This window comes from Bolinopsis microptera, chromosome 12, assembly GCF_026151205.1.
Source record: "Bolinopsis microptera isolate Bmic1 chromosome 12, MBARI_Bmic_1.0, whole genome shotgun sequence".
NCBI lineage: Eukaryota > Metazoa > Ctenophora > Tentaculata > Lobata > Bolinopsidae > Bolinopsis > Bolinopsis microptera.
The window spans coordinates 15,084,918-15,108,935 of NC_087083.1; the positions used below are offsets into that span (position 1 = coordinate 15,084,918).

Genomic DNA, 24,018 nt, shown 5'->3' on the forward strand with positions numbered 1-24,018 from the left:
CAAGGTATACCCCTTTGGAAAGTCTCGAAAGCGTTAAAGACCAGAAACTCAGAAATATAGAAATATCAATGTTATTTTGAGAAAGGAAAAAAATGCAATTAGTATTTTTTAATGATGCAATATAATTAAGTTTACTATAGCATATTAGAAATATAAATTATATACTCATTTATTTAAACTTTATTATATTTTGGCTTTTAAAAGGTATGATAATCTTTCATATTATACAACGCCAAACTTTCGCATGGCTTATTTAGAAAACCCAAATTGTTTTTATTATTTTTTGAAAATCGATTTTAGATTGACAAGGACGCTTTTTAAAAACTTATTATAGTAAAATAAGATAATTATCATTTTTTGCCTTTTTGGTTAAGGTAAGGTTTATTCAGCTGTTTTGATGTTTTGGTGTGTGTTCTGTTTTTGTTGTTTGTCCTCTTTTTTGTTTATTTACGGGTCGAATTTTATTTTATGGTAATATCGTGAAAATTATGACATACAATTACCCCTCTATGCAGCATTCCCTCTGTATATTCCCCCCCGTCTCCCTCCCCCTATAATCTATATACAGTATTTATGAGAAGTATTTGAAGCTAAGATAGCATTATATCATCCGAAATGGCAAAAATGTTATATTCCGTTCCAATTGATGAGAATGAGGAAATGAAAATGTGCACCCCAAAAAAATAAGTGATAAGCGGGGATGAATGGAAAATGTCCAGGGAGGCGGGGTTATAGAGAATAAGGAATAGTGAATTACTGTACTATGTTTAACCCTATTTTAGCCATACTAGACCCCTCTCACTTGTTAAGCATTTCACAATTAAAAAATGTATATTTGAAACATCCCCTTAAGGTCTTAAAACTGAAATTTGATACCTGTTAATTGAATAATTTCCTTAACTCTCAATTCTAAAATTGAAATGAAACTTATTTTATTCGTGTATTAATTGCTTTCCTATGTACATAACCCTGTATCCGGATTGAAAGTCAAAACTATTTTTAGACATGGCCCTACACAAGGGTGTGTGGGTTCTCTGAAAGACGCGACTCGCTAGAAGAGACGCTCACGAGAAAAATCAGGTTTGTTCAAATGTAGCTTTTGGAAAGCATGACGGAGGGGGGGGTGTTCAACCTGATTTTCAAAAGGGAAAAGGCCGTTCCCATGCCGTCGTTAGTATGCTTCTCCTTTGCTGCTCAGAAGAGCGAATAGCCTCACCGAAAATATGCTCAACGTAATTCAAATCCGCGAAAACTTACACTATGAACTTACTATCAATTCGGTGATAACTGGCGAATTATTGCTAAAATAAATGTCTTTAAGGGCTAACCCTGGCCCTGACCCTTTCAAAACCAACTGAGAATTTGTTTTATGATTTCTTTACCTATTCAATTGCATTTTGTAAACAACTATATTTTATAAACATGTCCACTTATTGTTTTGAAGTTGAGGATTATTGGGTGAAAAAAAGTGACAAAAACGAAATCTAATACAACATAAGTTTAATATGAAAGGTGGACCCCAAGAAGGAAATAACCCAACGGGTGTGGCCAAACATTAATAACCGCAGTTTTCCATAGGTATAAAATACCTAGGCCCCCGCGGCATTGTGCCCCCACTCCTGGTGATAAGTTCACTGTCGAACATTTTTTGATTGATTCTTATTTATTTATAAATGGTTGTTAAAAACATTTTTTTAAAAACGAGAAGCTGTTTAATCTTTTTTTTGGGTGTTGTTTTTGGAAAATTTTTTCCCAAATAGTTTTTTTAATATATTGAGCGTTTCCCCCTATTGTAGATTTATTTTTATTATTTTATTAGACCAATATTTTTGGGCATGAGTACCCCTAGGGTTTTTTATAAACATACCTGTTAATTCATATTTTTTGGAAATCTGCCGGTGTTAAGAGCCCAGAAAATCCCAGTTTCAGTGTTTTTTGGGGTAACGAGTTGTAATATTAACAAAGGAAAACGAAAGTAACAAGGTCAATAATATTTTAATTTGTTGGTCCCAAGGGGTTGGGGCAAGTCATCCCCAATTCATTCGTAGTCCCACCCCCGATAAGTTTGTTCCCAACAGCAATCCCTAAAAATATATAAATAAAATGAACTGATAAATAGCGACAAACCACCACCTTTTTTTGTCCAGGTAAATAACGCCGTGGAAAAAGTTCCTTTCGAAAGCGTGGGTATAGAGAACCAGAAAATACTCAGAAATATAGGAATTGTTTTATTATTTTCCCCTGGAGAAAAGGATAAAAAGAATGCAATTTTATGTAAAATTTTTTTAAATGATGCAATATATAAGGATACTTATAGCCAAATATTAAAAGGGCCAAATATCATTATTATTTTTATTTTAATTTAAAACTTTATTATATTTTTGCCCGCTTTTTTTCAAAGGGTATAATAAATCTTTTTCATATTATACACAGCCCATAAGGTAATGCCAAAATTGGCCCCCCCTTATTTATGGAAGAGCTTTTAATGAAATAATTAATTTCTGAAAATTACGATATAAGATGAAACAAAGGGACGGCTTTTAATAAACTTATGAAAATATGAATTTAAAAATAAGATAATTAATCCACATTTGGCCCCTTTTGTTTTTAAGGTTTAAGGTTTTTTATATCCAGCTTGATTTTGATGTTTTTGGGGTTGGTTGTTTTCCTCTGTTTTTTTTGTTGTTTTTGTTCCCTCCCCCTCTATTTTTGGTTTTTATTTTAACGGTCGAAAAGTTTTTATTTTTTAAATGGGGTATAAATATCCGGTGAAAACTTAATGAAACAATAGACATTACCCCCTTCTTAATAATGCAGCATAATTCCCCCCGTAAAAATTAACCCCCCGTCTCCCCGCCCCCTAAAAGAATCTATATAAACAGTAAACTATGAGAAGTTAATTTTTGAAGCTAAGATAGCCATTATATACATCGAAAAGGAACAGAAATGTATAATAATTTTCGTTTCCAATTTGAAATGAAGTAATGAAGTAAAAAAAATGAAAATGGTGGCACTATCCCAAATAAAGCGGAAAATTGAAAAAATGTTCAGGGGAGAGCCGCGTTTTATAGAGAATAAGGAAAATAGTGAATAACTGTAAACTACGTTTTAACCCTACTTATGGCCCCTAAATATACTAGAACAAAACCCCTCTGCACCTCCCAGGTTTAGCAATTCACAATTAAAAAAATGTGAAATAATTATTTGGGAAACGATTCCCCTTAGGTCCCCTATTAAAAACTGAAAATTGATTACTAGCTATATTGAAAATAAAATTCTTAACGTCTTTCAATTCCCTTAAAATTGAAATGAAACCTATTATTTATAAATTTTTACCGTGGGTAATTAATTTGGCTTTCCCCCCTACTGTACACCCCTAACTAACTCCCCTGTTAGCCTGGTAAAAATCCGGGGATTGAAAAAGAAAAGCCCCCAACTGTTTTTTTTTAGACCCATGGGAAAACTTACTCACAAGGAGTGTGGTCTCCCCGAAAGACGGCGGCCTCGCTAAGAAAGACGCCCCCTTATTCACGAGAAAAAATCAGGTTTTGGTCCCAAATGTAAGCTTTTTTGGATATGCATGACGGGGAGGGAGGGGGGAGTTCAAACCCTTGATTTTCAAGGAAAGGCGTTTCCCTTAATCCCGGCCCGATTACGTTGCACGCCTTTTTGCAGCATCAAAGAAGAGCGGAAATAGCCCCCTCCAACCTAAAAAATCTGCGTTCCCCCCAACGTTTATTCAAATCCACGTCCCCGAAATCTTGTCACTATGAAAACTTACTATCCAATTTTTCGGGTGGTGGTCCCTATGCAACCCAAAGAGCCCCCCCCCGGTCCCCTACTCAGCCCCCACAATTGTACTCCCGAGAAAATCGATGTGAGGGAGTTTTTTTTTAAATGGAAGGAGGCCTGCCAACATTGGCAGCAAAGTCCCCTTCGGGGGCGGAAGAAAAGGTAAATGTTACAACACTAACCTTATCCCGGTCACTGGCCCCCTTAAATAATTCCCTTCCGGCTTTTTCCTGTAATATGGGCCAGGTTTTGCAAAACCTTGTTGGGGTAACAATATGTGCTGTTGGGAATTACCTCCCACGAAGTAAAAATAAGTGTCCCCCCACCCCCCCCTTGATAAAAATGGACTAAAATTTTTAAAATTTATTAAAAATCCTGTTCAAAAAATTCACTGATGTAAAATCCCTTGAATTTTCCCCCCAACCCGTAAAATGAAATAAACTCTTTTTCCATTACGTTGAAAAGTCTCTGTTATCCTGAAAGCTTTAGAGTGTTCTAATTTTTTCCCTGGAAATCCGTGTTAATCAAAAAGGCCCAAAAACACAAAATGCCATTACAATTTGACTTCGATCCAATCATAATATAAAATATCCAAATAACCCGATTAATTTTTTTTCATAATTACAAGTAAAAACTCCCTCCAGAAACCAGACAGAAACAGCAAGCCGTAGTAGAGGGAAGAAAAGGTGATCGTAGAAAATTTAAGGGATTAACACGGAGTAGAAATGGAAAACCCTCGTGAGGTTTAAAAAAGAGGAAAAACCCCCGGCTGACAAAAAAACCATAATCGCCCCTGGTGGGCCCCCTGCACAAGGCCTCTGTTTCCTTGAACTAATAGTGGGTGAATTCCTAACCGTGGGGAGAAATTGCCTGGAAACGACCACTTCCTGGTCGGAAGGGGCCCCGGATAAACAAAAAAACGCCACTATTCCAGTTGGTCAAATTTTTCATTGTCCTTCTTGGAAAAAATTAATCACCTGTATTTGTGAATTTTTGGAAAAAAATCCTAAGATACCAGTTGCATTGGTTAACCCGCAATTAATATCAATGAGTCCCCATTGTAAAACAATACCCATGCAGTAAAGTAATTATATCAATGGCAAATCCATTCTCGAACATGCTCGTTTTGTTATCGCCCTCACTCCCCATCTTTTTTCCCCCTCCACCACTGCCCCACTTCCTCCTTAAATTATAAATGACCTTTATCAAATCAAATAAAAAAACGTGGGATTACCAATTGTTTTTTTTGAGCGTGGCGTGCAAATTTAAGCTTTTTGGCCTCTCCCAAAGCTTTTCGGTGGAACTAATTAGCTGTTTGGTGGACTATTGTTTGTAGTAGTGGTAAAAAGAAAACGATTAATCTCAAATCTTTTCCCTAGATACTAACCAAGTAAAGTTTTTGCAATTTTACATAGGTTTAGTCCGTCCCCCGCCCAGAATTCCACATAAATTATTAACCAGATCATTATTCCCATTGATTGGCAAAGTTAATATGACCTAACCAATAAAATTTGAAAAAAAAGTCTAAGAAAAAAAATCAAGAAAAATGAATTAACCGGAAAACTATCCCCGCAGCTAAAAGAAACAGAACAGACATAACAATTGTGTAAAAAACGAGGAAAAAGCTCCTAAGAAAAAATGTCCCCCTTGAATCCACGAATTTAGATTAAGAAAGGGTAAAATTAAATCCCAGATCATATTGTATTTCCCAATCCCTTTTAGGAAGAAAAAAGGTTTTTTTTAGGTTGCCTGATTAACTATGTAAAGTTAATAAGGAGGGGGGAGGGGAGGGGATGGATTTTTGGATTTCCGAGTACTATAGTAACTAAAAAGGTTTTAAGTAGTTTTTTACTAAATAAATAATAAGCAATAAGGGCCCTTCCTTAGACACCAGGCGTGCCCCACCGGTTCCCCTGGCGGGGGCCATCCAAAACCCAAATGTTTTTCCCCAATTAAAACTCAACTATTTTTTCCTTCAAAAAGTTGTTTATATTGTAGGGAATAATCGGGGTTTTTTTTTTGGATATATGAGGTGGGCCCAAACTTTTGTGATCGGGTGTTTTACTAAAAAAAATATCAACGTTGTGTTTTTTAACAAGTTTAAATATTGCGCGTACCCCTCCCTCCCTTACGAGAAATTTTACTACAAGCCGTTTTATTCAAACAAATAACTAATAAGATCCTAGCCGAACCCCCCCGTGCAAGAGGTAACGTTCCGTGGCCCCAAATCGGGAGCAAGCAAGGTAATCACTGATTACCATATCCATAATCCTTTTGGTCTTTAATTAGTTTGTGGGGCCCAAAAAAAGTTGCCCTTAGTTATTTTGGTCGGGGAATATGGGTAATGAAAAAATTGGTTTTCTTTAGTTGTCGGGAGTTGAAATTGGATTTTCCCACGGCTTAGGCCATGGTAAATCAGGTTTTTTTATAAATATAAAATTTGAACAGCTTTCTTATTTTTTTTTCCCCCTGTCCAGCAACCGAACACATCTTGTAAACTTTAATTTTAAAGGAAAAATAAATTTCCCCCCAATTTTTAATTCATCTGAGGAGATTTTTTAATTTGAAAAACGAAAAAAATCCAATTTTGGGGGGCCTCGATGGTGCTGTTTAAGTTGGAAAACCCACCCCACCCCCACCCCCACCCCCCCCCATTGGCCTGTAACTCCTAAGAAGTGTTTCCCAAGTAAGCATCAGAAAGTTAGGGCAATTTTTTAGTGGAAATAAACAAAACTAAGACCCAAGAAATTTCAGTTCTATAAAGTTTTGCAACAAATAATAAGATTTGGATTAATAATGGTTTAAAAACGGGTATAAATCAAGTATTAAAAAACAAACAAACCGCAACAAAAATACGAAGTTGAAAACTTGAAACACAAAACAGAACCGGCTAAATGCCGCCGCCCTGAAGTTTTTTCAAGTTCTGCAAGGCATTATTAAAAAATAAATTAACACCTGATCGTGGGATCGTCCAGGTTGCGCCATGTTTTTACCTCTGAAATGCCAAGCTTACCGTCCCAATACTTTTTTTTCCCAGGTATTCAATGGATTTAAAATGGTTATCTAGAACAATTTGGTACCATTTACAGTATCCCATTATTGTACTTGGTGAAAGGGAAACTTGGTTTATGGTACCTTTCATCCCTTCCCCTTATGTAAAATTGAAAACTTAACAGAACCTACGAAAAAACGGGTTTTTAACGGAAAACGTAAACTACCGTATGAAAAACCAGGAACAAAAGGAAATCGCGGGCTATGTAACGGAATCCACATCCGCCGATTTTTTCTTTCCCCAGTATTTTTTTTTGCGACAAAATTTGTTAGTTATAAGTTTTTGTTATATACCGCCGGATAAATGCAAAATTTCCGCGGTAACAATCTGCGAAATTTTTGGGCCAAAAATAATCGCGAAAATCCTTTTGTCCCCCCTAAGTATGGAACTTAAGAAATAAACGCCCTCTAAACTGTTCACCACAGCAATCGAAGATTTTTCGGGGGTCGGTTCCGACAGAAGACACCTTCCCCCCGAAGAAAACAAAACCCAAGTCAGGAAGTTACCCTCCGTTTATCGCCCGGGAAAAGGCGAATAACCACCTTAGTGATAGTGAACCGATAGTGGGGACCCAGTCCTTCGTCCAGTTACAATTGGGGGAGTCCACTTTTATTCCCAACTATTTCCCCAGGCTGGCCCATGGTGGGTCCTAAAAATAAACCATTTTTATGTTTATATTTTTTTAATAACATTCTAAAAAAACAAACAGCGAAAATTTATTAAAAATCATGAAAGAACTAAAAAAATTTGTGATAAAAATTCCAGGAAAATAATTTCTTCGCTAAGGGCACGAGGAAGTCCAAAGATTGGGGGGGGGCCGGTGGTCAAAAAAAAATGAAAGACATAATATCATAACTGTATTTCAAAACTTGAACAAAAATATCCCCCGGCAACGGCCAAAAAATACAATGCACTTCTGTAATACCCCCCCAAATTAATTTACGACATCGGCTTTAAAAAATTTGGACATAATTGACCTGTACCAGGTAGGGCAGTAAATAAACTGTTTAAAGGAAAATAAAAACTTTGTTTTATTAAAGGGTTTTTAATATACACCAAACCCAAAAAAAAAAGTAATTAAAGGGTTCCCCCGAAAAAAGGGGGGGGAAACCCCAAAATTTTTTTTTCAGTTTCACATAATCTGACAAAGCTACTGGAGAAGAAACAAGTATGGAAAAAAAAAACTGCATCCCAAAGTCCCTGGACATAGGGTTAAAAGCCCTCAACTTTTGGAAAACAACTGTCCCACCCCATTGAACCTAAAAACTTAAGCAATGGGTTTTTTCCTGAATGGACCGAAAAGGAGAATTAAGTCCCTCCACTCAACTGTAAAAAACAAAATACCAATCAATTATTTGTCCCGAACGTTTTTCGACTACATAAGCCCTTTTGTCCATGAAACAAACGTTCCAGAATTTAATTAGCTCAATAAGATGCCAGTAGATTTTTTTTCCGATCCAATGACTCAAAGTGCCCGAAGGCAAAAAAAGAAGTCCAAGGAACAAGGGTATAGCGAGAAACGAGGTTTTTTTGTTATGAATGGTAACTTGCGAACCGTGGCGTTTGCGAGCGGTGGTGCCGTAAACAGTTTTTATCGCCCCACGTGGGTCCCCCCCCAATCCCTTGCCCCGCACAAAAGTTATTTTTGCGCGATAATCATTGAAACTGACCAAGTAAACATATTAATTTCCCACCATGAAACGAAACCCCCCAATAAAAATAGCAAAAATATTAATTAATTGTTTGATTTTTATAATCCCATTGCACAATCCGGGGGCCCCAGGTGCAAAACATAAACAATATAGTTTATACCCATTTTCAAACTCAAATATGGGAATTATAAAAAATAAAGTTAAACTGGGCAAAAGCACTCGCCGCCCCCACTCCTTTCCCCCAAAACTTGCATCCCCTTTAAAACCGTAAAAAACCCTTTGGGGATCCCCCCAGATTTTTAAGGAATTCCCCGAATAAAATACGCCCATCACGATCGGGAAATTGAGGGGCCCAACCACAAAAGAAAGCGCCGCCATTTTTTTTTAGTTTTTTGTTAATCAGTTTTTTAAAATTTCCCCCCCCCCCCAGTAATCCATCATCCCGGGGACCCCACTCAAAAAGACCCGAAAAACAAAAAACCCATAAAGGAAAGTCCCCCCAGTCCAGGGTTTTAAACTCAAAAAAATGAATAATTGCAAATAAATTTTAAACCAACCCACCAATAATGTTTCTAAAATTTCCTCATAATTTTTAAAAAATATCAAAACCCTGGATACCCCCCAACCCCGCGTATAAAAACCAATTTAAATTTAATAACTTGCAAACCAATTTATTTGCAAAAAAAATTGGTTACTAAACATTAGTAAATTATTTTCCCATCCGGAAATTGCTCTTTTAGGAAAAATTAGAGTGGTTTTTTTTTTGGATGAAATTTGAATAATATAGACCTCCAAACAGAATTTGAATATAAGTTTTTTTCCTAAGAAATTTAAGTGTGGATAGAATATTATATATAATAATTATTAATTATATAGGTTATGGGTTTTTGTTTGGAAGCTCCTTCAAAAGTTATATCACAGCCCCTCTCAATTTAAACCAAACCCCCTACAACAATATAAAGTCCCCCTATAAACCAACCAGAAATAAAAATCAACTTCCTGTCCGTCATCCCCAGGACCAGGAAACTACCTCGCTTTTCTCTAGACAAAAGTAATTACCTGACAGTAAACTAAATTCACTAAAATTGCCCAACAGAAAGAATTTTATTTGCCCAGAATTGTTTTTTGGACTCAAGTTTTTTGAATTCGGAAACCTCCCCCAAAACCTGTGGGTTTATGGTTAAAGACCCCCCCCCATCTTTTCATAGAGGGAACGAACATTTGCTCCCCAAATTATGGAATAGTTTTTGGCAACTGCAAGCATCTCCTATTCCCTACCCAACACAGAAACCTTCTTTGTCGAAAAACCGTTACGGGTTAATTGTATAGGAAATGGAAAAAAAAAACTTGGTTGTTTGTGGACCCAAAAGTAGTAAAAAAAATATAATTCCGGGGTATTGATAAAAGCATACCGTTCCCCCCAAAATCTTGCAAAAAAAAACCATTCAACTTCTTTGGTCCCCAGTAATAAATTGCAAGTAACAATAGTGCGGAATAAGAGCCAAAAAAGACCCGTTAAAGACTATTCCATTAAATAGAACCGTGCCAGTGTCCCCCCCCACCAGAATTCCTCACCACTTACCCGAAGAAATGTTAAAATTCTCCTCTGTAAAAGTGTGAACAATGAAGGAGATATTGTTTTAAAAAAACATTGTTCAGATAATAGTGCTACCTCAGGCATGTAGAATGCTATTTTCCTGATACAGCTAATCCTGTCACTCCCTTTTTGGGAGTCAAACAAAATCTTCAAGAGAGCCTGCATTTTCAAGAAGTCTTTTGTTATCATACTCTGGGCCCGTCTTTGGACCACTTTGATTGCCGGTATTAGGAACAAGGGTAGGCAGGTAAAAGCTGCTAATCCTAGTCCCACAAATAGCCACCCACCCCATGAATACAGTTGCGCTGCTAGAATACTTGAGATGATGTTTGCTACGTGCATGGAACAGCTAATTATTATTATGAGAATTTTGTATTCTTGCAGATAGAGGTCTACCATTTCTCCCTGAAAAAAATATCATATTCAGGTCATATATGTTATAAATGAGGGGGGGGGGGTCTAACCTGATTTCCGATATAAGGGTTGATGAGGCCAAAATCGGAATCGAAAAAATCATATATGTTATAAATGAAGGCAAGCCCTCTAGCGTAGCCTTTCACAATTGTCATGTTGAGTTAATATCAATAGTATATTTTTTCCAGGCATGGATCCACGGGTTGGGGGTGCAGAATGAGAAACTTTTTTCAGATATTAGACGGTGAATTTGATCTATTTTTCAGAGGTGATTTCATCTAAATCACATTCTAGTCAATGAATTTAATAACACGAATGACAAACCACAGCAGTTGAGGAATTCCAGCATAGGACCCTGGCCTGCACCCCCAAAATGTCTTTGCTGGATCCATGTCTGATGCTGTTGATCTAAGATGACATTTCATATATTAGTAAGGGGAAAAGTGGCATTCCGTTTGGATTCGAATGTTCACAAGGATTTCTCAACGGAATATGGTAGTTAGGACCCCTACGAACATAATTAGACTTGTTGCCAATTTTGTATCTCAACGGAAACACCCTTTTACCACTTTTTACCACCTTTGTGTACCACCTTCTGGTTTTGCCATATATCATTAGTTGTGAACATCATAGAAAGCTGCAAATTAACCTAGAATGTTCATCTTATCAAGGAGTAAAACTTTGTATGAAAAATTTTTTACATCGGACAATCAGCTAATTGGATAATTACCAATTAGTTAATCACCAAAAAAAGTGAAAATTTTTTATTGGCTTAAAATGATTGAAATCGTTTGAAACACGGAGAAATGTAGTTTTAGAAAAACTTCAAAAAATTTTTGACTTAAATTTTTTTTCGAGACTTGGAAAAAAGTTTGAAAATTTGAACTATTTTTTTCCGCCAAAAGTGATCGAATTGCATGAAACGTGATAAAAATGCTTTGCAGAAAAACTTCGAAGATTTTTAGATTGAGGAATACTAAAATCATCAAATATTTGAAGTTGGAGTCAGTAAATCTCGACATATTTTAGTAATTAGGAATAGCTTAGCGGAAAGGCTGGACCTGAAAAAAGGTTAACCCACACAATTTTAGAGTTTCATAACATAATACAATACAGCTTTATCAAATTCCACATAAAGAAACAGCACAAAAGGACCATTTAAGATCGAACCGATTTTACCTGCTGTACTATCATTTATTTGATTTTTTCCCAATGCATTCAAAAACCTCCTGTCCCAATTCCTTGGCCAATACTATTACCGGGTATCCCTGAAATGGGTAACCTGACCCTCTTATTACCTCTAATAATTTGAACCCCAGTTTTTGTGCAAAGTAAAAATCCGAATTTTTCTCCCAACAGGGGTTGTTTTCTGTTAAACTGTGCCACTTTTTTGGTCACTCTCGCATACCTCCGCAAGAGGCCCTGGGGAAATATTTTATAAAGGGGGGGTTAATAGGAACGAGTGTAAAATATACCCTTACAATCATCCATTTGCCTGTTTTTTTTTGTGTATTGTGGGGAATGCCCCGCAGGCCGCTTCGTTTTTGCTTTATGCCATATACCTCGAATAACCACCCCATAAGGGTCCATTGCCAGGGTCCGGGATTAAGCTTGGAGGATAAAGCCATGAAAAAGGTTTTGCCTAGAAATAGCCTAGCATTTAGAGTAAAAACCTGGGTGGGTAAGCCTGGGGTGGTGGCTAGCATGGATGTAGCAGAACGTAGCTACACGGGGTTTCATTGGAGTGGTTATTTTAATGGCCAAAGAGTGCCGGAACTAATGTTACTAAGATTGCAGTTGAGGGGCAGTGTAAACCACGGTGTAGTCAGGGACACAGAGCTACAGTGCAGGAGTACTGCAAAAGAACAGTGCAAGTGATACAGTCTGCAACAGTAAAACTCCGAAGAAGGAGATAAGATTGTGGCTGCAGAGGAGGAGAGTAGCTGGAACCTGATTGTGTTTGTGTTGACTGAAGAGGAGGAAGAAGAGTTTCCTGCTCTGGTAACTGCATTTTTGGAATAGGTGGGGTGAGAACTAATTTTCAAGCGACAAGGGGTGGGCTGGAAGCAACCAGATACAGCTATCCGACCTATTAAGATCCACCGTCCTGAGCCTTAACAGCATTTTTCATCAGAATCTGATGAAAACAGAGAGACTGACCAGTAGTATGTAATATGGTACCGCTGTATCACCTAAAAGTGAGGCACCTGATTTTGTGTATAATTACATAATTTAACCCTAATCAGTGGTGATTTTTGCTAATCCTAATTGTTAATTGTATACACTAACCCTAATTAGGAGTGTTTATTCCTCATTAACATTTGGCTAATTTGGGGAGACCATACTATTACACTGAGGCTAACCCTAGATAACAATTATGTAGTGTGTACTGTAACTTGAACACTGCGTATGTTGCATGAGAATTGAGAAAGTATATACAATAGTTATTGTCAGAAGCTTTTAAGCACACCTGTTCATATTATATAAAGGAGCAAGTGCTGGGGGAGCATTTTGCACATCTAATCACAACCTTTATATACTTTCTAATGGAAAAGTCATTATTTGTAATACGGGAGTATCATGTAAGTGTTAACTTGTGACACACAGAAAGTTTTTTCTTATTACCTTTTAGCTTTCTAATAAGGACTGATGTTGACCTTTGGGGATATTTCTAAGTTGTCAGACCGTGAACTAAGAGAGAAGTTAATACCTAAACCTGGATCTAGTACTGAGACTCCGAGGAAAGTATACAAGGTGCAATTGTTTAACCTAAAGCTCGATTTTCTGGATCAGGATTAAGTTGAATACTGACCCATGATTGCATCTGTATGGATACTCAAAGTCACAACACCTGTTGATGTGACAAAAGAATCAGCCAGTTTTGATGAGTTGCACTTGAAATATCTTATCGATCAATTTGACACATCTGACCGAATGAATTATTATTATTGTGTGTCAACAGTATGACATAGTACACAGCATGCAGTATAGGAGAGCAGCAAATTAATCAATCGTGTTAATATGAGTGAACATTATTTTAAATAATGTGTTAAGATCACTAAAACAGTAAATTTCTCAACCCCCAATAAATCGGCTATATAAGGAACTCATAAACAGGATCATTTCATAATTAACGCGCTACGATACGCTTCATTGTTTTTTTTTAGAGCTTATTAACTTTTGTGACATCGCGTAAAACAAAACAAAAAACGTCCTATATAAAGGGGGACTCTATACAGTTTAAGTCACTTCACGTTTGACTAGTAACGCTATGTCAAAGATGGTGTACTCCCACAAATGTAACCATTGTTACAAGTCTTTTAAAACTTCACGAAGCTTAGCGTCACACAAATACAAATTTCATTCTGACACACGTTCAGTTAATAAAGACTGCAGAAATCTTGATAATTTTTCTATCAATAGTGATATTGAATCAGTCTCTGTAACAAGTGAGACATCAGTTTCATTAGCTCTACGTGAATTGAAAGATCTCATGAAAATTGTACAACAAAGAAACGACAAACAAGAGGACAAATTGAGGGAATTGGATGCTAAGATATTCTCGCTGGAGTATAGTAAACGTGATGATCTTCCTACACCAATGAATTACAATCACGACAACACCAATGAGATAAAGTGGGAGACTAAAAGACAATCTGAACGAATAGGAGATCTTGAAAGAAAAATAAAAGATTAGAGCAATCTTGTGAAGATGAAATGGATCAATCGTTTGTCAAAACAGTGGAGGATGCAACCAACGTTCAGCAATTATTCCAAAGCAATGACGTGGGAGCAATCCAGAAACAAATAGTAGCTCTAAAGAATGGAGTTCTTTTACTTCTTGACAATTTTGATCATAGTCCTGAAATAGAAAACCTGTTGCGACGAATATATGATGCTTCATTTAAAGAGGCTCAAGAAATCGTGCACAAAAATTTCTTTGCTCTACAAAAAGCTTTTACTTCTGTCTCGTTTGAGCAAAAACCTAATTTTGAAAATGAAGATGAATCGGACGAAAACGAAGAATCTCAAAATGATGAGACTACAGATCAAACTGAAAACGATGATTCAGAAGGTTCAAGCGATGAAATAGAGGAAGAAAATTCAGCTGATGAGACTCAGACAGAATATTATACTAGTGATAATTCAGACATTGAAGATTCGAATTGAAGAAGGGACTATGGATAATTGAATACTCAATATTCGACTTTTCTTTCTTTTTTTTTAATTTAGAATTACGTATTAATTTAAAAATATTGTAGCGAGGGATTTTTTTAAATTGTTATTCGATATATTCAATTCTTTTTTAGTATTAAAAAACTATTTCTTTTATTGTCATGAAATACACAAAAGACTAAACAAACTTCATAAATCAATTTCAATTTGCAAATAAGTAAAACATATAGTAATTCCACAATATAGATGCAAAAACCATAAACCCGGTGATATCACCCATATCACCCGGTGATATCACCCATATCACCCGGTGATATCACCCGTATCACCCGGTGATATCACCCGTTAAAACATATAGATAATTCCACAATATAGATGCAAAAACCATAAACCCGGTGATATCACCCATATCACCCGGTGATATCACCCGTATCACCCGGTGATATGTTATTTTCCTGCTACTTTTGATCATTCAAAATGATAAAATTTAAGAAAAAGCTGCCCGGACGAGCTCAGTGTACATGCTTTGTTAGTTATTACAGCGTGGTTACTATGTTCATATATATTGGAACAGTGCATATAATCGAAAGTATGTATCCAGACATGTGTATGTGTTCGACCAGAGTTCGTTTCAAAGTTTACAGCTCTCACACAACTCAGTTTAGTGGGCATTCCCACAATTATTTGAGATGGAAATGAGTGGAGAGAATGCTCTCCTGATTCCGTATTTTCTCGGGAGCCAACCCCGAACAGTGATATAGCTGACTCATGGTACTGGAGATAGGCTAAGATCTCTCTAACCGAACCGTCAGCATCAGCCATATCACAGAAATTTTTGTGTGTTTTTGAGTTTTGTAAGAGCTGCAGACCCTGGATTCGAACCTGGGACCTTCAGATATTTTTATTCATTTCAAGCTTTCAAGGTGGGAAATTAGTGCTCTGAGCTAATTCCAGGCCATCCCAGTTAGAATTCATGTGTACTTATAGACTGAAATAACGATACAATGAGCAATGTTTGTCTAATGACTGGCCCTCAGCAAGGCTCGAACACTCTACCTCGAGGCTAATTAGTAGAGTGATCACAGCTGCACGCCACGGGAGGGCCGTATGAACTAAATAACATTGCTTTATATACGTCATGTATAGCTTCCATCTTTGTGAGGCACTACGTTTGTTGCATACAAATATATACAATAGTTATTGTCATAAGCTTTTAAGCACACCTGTTCATATTATATAAGGGAGTAAGTGCTGGGGGAGCATTGTGTACATCTAATTACAACATGTTTATATGTTGACTGATGGAAAAGCCCTTATTTGTAACACAGGAGTATCATGTGGGTGCTATGTTGTAACACACGTTTATTGTCAAAAAAATTATTTCGAGATGGCAATCAATTCTCAAAACCAAAGAGTTTTTTGTTGTTGTCGTGAGCGTGTTAATTTTGTATGTGCTAGCTAAATTTAACTAGAGTGTACAGTTTAGGACAACACCTGGTTGATATGGTAACGTAATGAGAAAGCACTTTTCAGGACGGTTACTCAGTAGTACCAAGATTGTACCGTCATTGTAAAGTAAAGTTACGGCAACAGCTGTGTTTGTACTTGACAGATATTTACTTAATTTAAGAATCAAATAAAACTAAAGTGAATTGATAAAAATGTAACTTTCTTAAAAGAAAAACATGTCAACAAAATGTAGAAGCTGATAAATATATAGTGTACTCGATCACGTATTACACTGACTGTTTGATATGAAATGTAATTTATAGAGAGTACTTACAGGACGGTTACTTTACAGCCTCAAGAACAATATGTCATTGTATAATAGCCATAGACCTAGTACAGAATAGTCACGATAGCAGCTGTGCAATGTATTTGACTCAAATCTCTTGTCAGGACTGGTCTAGATATTTTATATTTTCTACAATTATATCAGAAGATCTCAACAAATTGAACAGTGTGCGAGGAATTTTTAAATATAATAATCAATGAATGATGTTGTTAATTCTTACCTCAATTAGTGGACCGTCCCTTTACATTAGAACTCAGTGTTTGTCTTTGTTAAATATCTTGATTAGGTATAATTACGAACAGGTGCGTGTTTTACTGGACAGTCTCTATCTTCTTCATATCTTGAGGTCTTAGCTTTAGGTAAGCGACAACTGGATCAAAGTTAATTCCTACCCTCCCTCCCTACCCTACCCCCTCCAGGGGTAGGAAAGGAGGGAGGGAGGGTAGGAATTAACTTTGATCCAGTTGTCGCTTACCTAAAGCTAAGACCTCAAGATATGAAGAAGATAGAGACTGTCCAGTAAAACACGCACCTGTTCGTAATTATACCTAATCAAGATATTTAACAAAGACAAACACTGAGTTCTAATGTAAAGGGACGGTCCACTAATTGAGGTAAGAATTAACAACATCATTCATTGATTATTATATTTAAAAATTCCTCGCACACTGTTCAATTTGTTGAGATCTTCTGATATAATTGTAGAAAATATAAAATATCTAGACCAGTCCTGACAAGAGATTTGAGTCAAATACATTGCACAGCTGCTATCGTGACTATTCTGTACTAGGTCTATGGCTATTATACAATGACATATTGTTCTTGAGGCTGTAAAGTAACCGTCCTGTAAGTACTCTCTATAAATTACATTTCATATCAAACAGTCAGTGTAATACGTGATCGAGTACACTATATATTTATCAGCTTCTACATTTTGTTGACATGTTTTTCTTTTAAGAAAGTTACATTTTTATCAATTCACTTTAGTTTTATTTGATTCTTAAATTAAGTAAATATCTGTCAAGTACAAACACAGCTGTTGCCGTAACTTTACTTTACAATGACGGTACAATCTTGGTACTACTGAGTAACCGTCCTGAAAAGTGCTTTCTCATTACGTTACCATATCAACCAGGTGTTGTCCTAAACTGTACACTCTAGTTAAATTTAGCTAGCACATACAAAATTAACACGCTCACGACAACAACAAAAAACTCTTTGGTTTTGAGAATTGATTGCCATCTCGAAATAATTTTTTTGACAATAAACGTGTGTTACAACATAGCACCCACATGATACTCCTGTGTTACAAATAAGGGCTTTTCCATCAGTCAACATATAAACATGTTGTAATTAGATGTACACAATGCTCCCCCAGCACTTACTCCCTTATATAATATGAACAGGTGTGCTTAAAAGCTTATGACAATAACTATTGTATATATTTGTATGCAACAAACGTAGTGCCTCACAAAGATGGAAGCTATACATGACGTATATAAAGCAATGTTATTTAGTTCATACGGCCCTCCCGTGGCGTGCAGCTGTGATCACTCTACTAATTAGCCTCGAGGTAGAGTGTTCGAGCCTTGCTGAGGGCCAGTCATTAGACAAACATTGCTCATTGTATCGTTATTTCAGTCTATAAGTACACATGAATTCTAACTGGGATGGCCTGGAATTAGCTCAGAGCACTAATTTCCCACCTTGAAAGCTTGAAATGAATAAAAATATCTGAAGGTCCCAGGTTCGAATCCAGGGTCTGCAGCTCTTACAAAACTCAAAAACACACAAAAATTTCTGTGATATGGCTGATGCTGACGGTTCGGTTAGAGAGATCTTAGCCTATCTCCAGTACCATGAGTCAGCTATATCACTGTTCGGGGTTGGCTCCCGAGAAAATACGGAATCAGGAGAGCATTCTCTCCACTCATTTCCATCTCAAATAATTGTGGGAATGCCCACTAAACTGAGTTGTGTGAGAGCTGTAAACTTTGAAACGAACTCTGGTCGAACACATACACATGTCTGGATACATACTTTCGATTATATGCACTGTTCCAATATATATGAACATAGTAACCACGCTGTAATAACTAACAAAGCATGTACACTGAGCTCGTCCGGGCAGCTTTTTCTTAAATTTTATCATTTTGAATGATCAAAAGTAGCAGGAAAATAACATATCACCGGGTGATACGGGTGATATCACCGGGTGATATGGGTGATATCACCGGGTTTATGGTTTTTGCATCTATATTGTGGAATTATCTATATGTTTTAACGGGTGATATCACCGGGTGATACGGGTGATATCACCGGGTGATATGGGTGATATCACCGGGTGATATGGGTGATATCACCGGGTTTATGGTTTTTGCATCTATATTGTGGAATTATCTATATGTTTTACTTATTTGCAAATTGAAATTGATTTATGAAGTTTGTTTAGTCTTTTGCGTATTTCATGACAATATTAATAAAAGAAATAGTTTTTTTTTTAAATACTAAAAAGAATTGAATATATCGAATAACAATTTAAAAAAATCCCTCGCTACAATATTTTTAAATTAATACGTAATTCTAAATTAAAAAAAAAAGAAAGAAAAGTCGAATATTGAGTATTCAATTATCCATAGTCCCTTTCTTCAATTCGAATCTTCAATGTCTGAATTATCACTAGTATAATATTCTGTCTGAGTCTCATCAGCTGAATTTTCTTCCTCTATTTCATCGCTTGAACCTTCTGAATCATCGTTTTCAGTTTGATCTGTAGTCTCATCATTTTGAGATTCTTCGTTTTCGTCCGATTCATCTTCATTTTCAAAATTAGGTTTTTGCTCAAACGAGACAGAAGTAAAAGCTTTTTGTAGAGCAAAGAAATTTTTGTGCACGATTTCTTGAGCCTCTTTAAATGAAGCATCATATATTCGTCGCAACAGGTTTTCTATTTCAGGACTATGATCAAAATTGTCAAGAAGTAAAAGAACTCCATTCTTTAGAGCTACTATTTGTTTCTGGATTGCTCCCACGTCATTGCTTTGGAATAATTGCTGAACGTTGGTTGCATCCTCCACTGTTTTGACAAACGATTGATCCATTTCATCTTCACAAGATTGCTCTAATCTTTTTATTTTTCTTTCAAGATCTCCTATTCGTTCAGATTGTCTTTTAGTCTCCCACTTTATCTCATTGGTGTTGTCGTGATTGTAATTCATTGGTGTAGGAAGATCATCACGTTTACTATACTCCAGCGAGAATATCTTAGCATCCAATTCCCTCAATTTGTCCTCTTGTTTGTCGTTTCTTTGTTGTACAATTTTCATGAGATCTTTCAATTCACGTAGAGCTAATGAAACTGATGTCTCACTTGTTACAGAGACTGATTCAATATCACTATTGATAGAAAAATTATCAAGATTTCTGCAGTCTTTATTAACTGAACGTGTGTCAGAATGAAATTTGTATTTGTGTGACGCTAAGCTTCGTGAAGTTTTAAAAGACTTGTAACAATGGTTACATTTGTGGGAGTACACCATCTTTGACATAGCGTTACTAGTCAAACGTGAAGTGACTTAAACTGTATAGAGTCCCCCTTTATATAGGACGTTTTTTGTTTTGTTTTACGCGATGTCACAAAAGTTAATAAGCTCTAAAAAAAAACAATGAAGCGTATCGTAGCGCGTTAATTATGAAATGATCCTGTTTATGAGTTCCTTATATAGCCGATTTATTGGGGGTTGAGAAATTTACTGTTTTAGTGATCTTAACACATTATTTAAAATAATGTTCACTCATATTAACACGATTGATTAATTTGCTGCTCTCCTATACTGCATGCTGTGTACTATGTCATACTGTTGACACACAATAATAATAATTCATTCGGTCAGATGTGTCAAATTGATCGATAAGATATTTCAAGTGCAACTCATCAAAACTGGCTGATTCTTTTGTCACATCAACAGGTGTTGTGACTTTGAGTATCCATACAGATGCAATCATGGGTCAGTATTCAACTTAATCCTGATCCAGAAAATCGAGCTTTAGGTTAAACAATTGCACCTTGTATACTTTCCTCGGAGTCTCAGTACTAGATCCAGGTTTAGGTATTAACTTCTCTCTTAGTTCACGGTCTGACAACTTAGAAATATCCCCAAAGGTCAACATCAGTCCTTATTAGAAAGCTAAAAGGTAATAAGAAAAAACTTTCTGTGTGTCACAAGTTAACACTTACATGATACTCCCGTATTACAAATAATGACTTTTCCATTAGAAAGTATATAAAGGTTGTGATTAGATGTGCAAAATGCTCCCCCAGCACTTGCTCCTTTATATAATATGAACAGGTGTGCTTAAAAGCTTCTGACAATAACTATTGTATATACTTTCTCAATTCTCATGCAACATACGCAGTGTTCAAGTTACAGTACACACTACATAATTGTTATCTAGGGTTAGCCTCAGTGTAATAGTATGGTCTCCCCAAATTAGCCAAATGTTAATGAGGAATAAACACTCCTAATTAGGGTTAGTGTATACAATTAACAATTAGGATTAGCAAAAATCACCACTGATTAGGGTTAAATTATGTAATTATACACAAAATCAGGTGCCTCACTTTTAGGTGATACAGCGGTACCATATTACATACTACTCTGACCCACCCTTTTTAGATCCAACGGAACCCTTTATATAAATCAACTTTTCCGCATGAATTACTTCATGGTATCTTCTTATCAAGGCCACAGACCTTGCCGTACCGGATTTATTAATCAAAGTGAGTCACTTTAGCCCTCTTCTTCTTTAGAGCTTTAGGTTAGTGATCAAACTCTTCGCTACTCGCTCTTCACTGGATCTATCAGGACAGATTCACATCTTTTTAGGTCTCAACCAGCCTTAGTTTTCCTGTTTTCATCATGTAGTACGTTCTGCTACCTCCATTTTAGCACCACCCAGCTTCCATCAGTTCACTCTAAGTCTAGCTTCGTCGGCGTTTTACTGTTGCAGACTGTATCACTTGCACTGTTCTATTGCAGTACTCCTGCACTGTAGCTCTGTGTCCCTGACTACACCGTGGTTTACACTGCCCCTAAACTGCAATCTTAAGTAACTTTAGTTCCGGCACTCTTTGGTCATTAAAATAACCAACTCCAATGAAACCCCGTGTAGCTACGTTCTGCTACATCCATGCTAGCACCACCCAGCTACCACCAGTTTACTCTAAATCTAGCTATTTCTAGCAACTTTTCAATGCTATCTCCAGCTCTATCCCGACCCTGGCAATGACATATGGGGTTATTCGAGGTATATGGCATAGCAAACGAAGCGGCATGCGCATTCACAATACAAAAAAGCCACAATGGATGATGGAAGGTATATTTACACTCGCTTCCTATACCCCCCCTATAATACCAGGCCTCTTGCGAGTTGCGAGAGTGACAAAAAGTGCACAGTTTAAAGAAACCCCTGTGAGAAATCGCATTTCTTGCACAACTGGGTCTAATTATAGAGGTAAATAAGAGGTCCGGTACATTCAGATACCCGGTATAGATTGGCAAGATTGACAGAGGTTTTGATCATTGAAATCAATACAATGATAGTACAGCAGGTAAAATCGGTTCGATCTTAAATGGTCCTTTTGTGCTGTTTCTTTATGTGGAATTTGATAAAGCTGTATTGTAATTAGTTATGAAACTCTAATATTGTGTGGTTAACCTTTTTCAGGTCCAGCCCTTTCCGCTAAGCTATTCCTAATTACTAAAATATGTCGAGATTTACTGAACTCCAACTTCAAATATTGATGATTTTAGTATTCCTCAATCTAAAAATCTTCGAAATTTTTCTGCAAAGCATTTTTATCCACGTTTCATGCAATTCGATCACTTTTGGCGGAAAAAATATTTTCAAATTTTCAAACTTTTTTTCAAGTCTCGAAAAAAAATTTTAAGTCAAAAATTTTTGAAGTTTTTCTAAAAACTACATTTCTCCGTGTTTCAAACGATTTCAATCATTTTGAGCCAATAAAAAATTTTCACTTTTTTTGGTGATTAACTAATTGGTAATTATCCAATTAGCTGATTGTCCAATGTAAAAATTTTTGTAACAAAAGTTTTACTCCTTGATAAGATAAACATTCTAGGTTAATTTTCAGCCTTCTACGACGTTCACAACTAAAGATATTTGGCAAACCAGAAAAGTGGTACAAAGGTGGTAAAAAGTGGTAAAAGTGGTGTTTCTGTTGAGATACAAAATTGGCAACAAGTCTAATTATGTTCGTAGGGGTCCTAACTACCATATTCCGTTGAGAAATCCTTGTGAACATTCAAATCCAACGGAACCCTTAAATCGACCACTTTTCCCCTTACTATATATTCAATTCGCCATAAGTAGATATATGATTATCTTTCTAAATTTATATCTGTATTGCTTCTTAGAAACGAGGTATATAAACCCGCTCATAGACCAACGTGACAACACAATATAATATAATTAGAATATATTACCTGCAAAAGCAATACTAGCAAGCCAGTTGTCAATCCCTGGAGTGACCTCAATACGGAAATTATTACGAACGCCAGTCGACCATCCGGATACCTTTCCAAAACCAGGTCTAGAACTCCCATCAGGGCTAGAAAAAGTGCATTGAGAAAGAACAGTACTGCACATCTTGTGATGACAGGACTTTGTGTTATGGCCTTTGGAAAGAACCGAAACAGATACGGACTCACCGCTGTAGTAATAAGTGTCATCGAGATCGCAATGGTACCTTTTGAAATGAAGAATTGAATGTTTACAAAATGAAATAGAGATAAATAGATATAATTATTCAATTTTGTTCAAAAATAATCTAAAATTTTTGCCTTCCACGAGGTTATCTGCCTTACATTTTAAGGAGAGTTAAAGTGGTGTAATTAAGTATTGAGTCCCGGATTCACAAAATTCAAATTAATATTCCTTACCGATGGTGCTGTTTAAATTCCTCTTCTTTAAGAACTCAAAATAGAATCCGCTAGTAAAGTTTCTAGTTGCCATGGCTGCCATACAACCCATACAGGAAAACAGAACAATAATTGCCAGCTCCCAACTCCTCAGTCTATTTGTACCTGCGATGAAGATAGTGTTATCGTGGTTAAAATTCGTACCACTCGCCTGCTAATCATTGACATACTCATAGTCTATTTTTCTGTTTCACTATCGTTCTTACCATAGCGTTCAATTCCTTTTTTCTCGCTATTTTTCGAATTAACATTTTGAACCGTTCCATAATTTGCTATTACTCTGTCCTTCATGCCGACATTTTTCTGAAAGAATTTTAAATGTCCATCAATCATTGCCCTGTTTTGCCATAAAGCAGTGGTCAACTCAGACATGCTGTATTACGAAAAATACCAAATACAACGTATTGAAAGGGACACATTTTATCAGAAAAGCTCGTTAAAAATTACAAAGCAGTCGTGAAATCTACAGTGAAAAGTGGGGTGAAAAACGAATGTTTTTTGGGCTGACTGAAAATATTCGAAACGAAAAGTGTTTGTCA

The 24,018-nt window shown here is 36.4% G+C and overlaps 1 long non-coding RNA gene across 1 annotated transcript; it reads right to left on the reverse strand.

Annotated features, from left to right (window-relative positions):
* Nucleotides 1–10,311: 10,311 nt before the first annotated feature.
* LOC134824581 (uncharacterized) lies at nucleotides 10,312–23,788 on the reverse strand. The gene is made up of 4 exons (XR_010161433.1): nucleotides 23,686–23,788; nucleotides 23,441–23,584; nucleotides 22,985–23,247; nucleotides 10,312–10,498 (listed from the first exon to the last, which is right to left on the reverse strand). It is a non-coding gene; the product is annotated as an uncharacterized LOC134824581 (long non-coding RNA).
* Nucleotides 23,789–24,018: the final 230 nt, after the last annotated feature.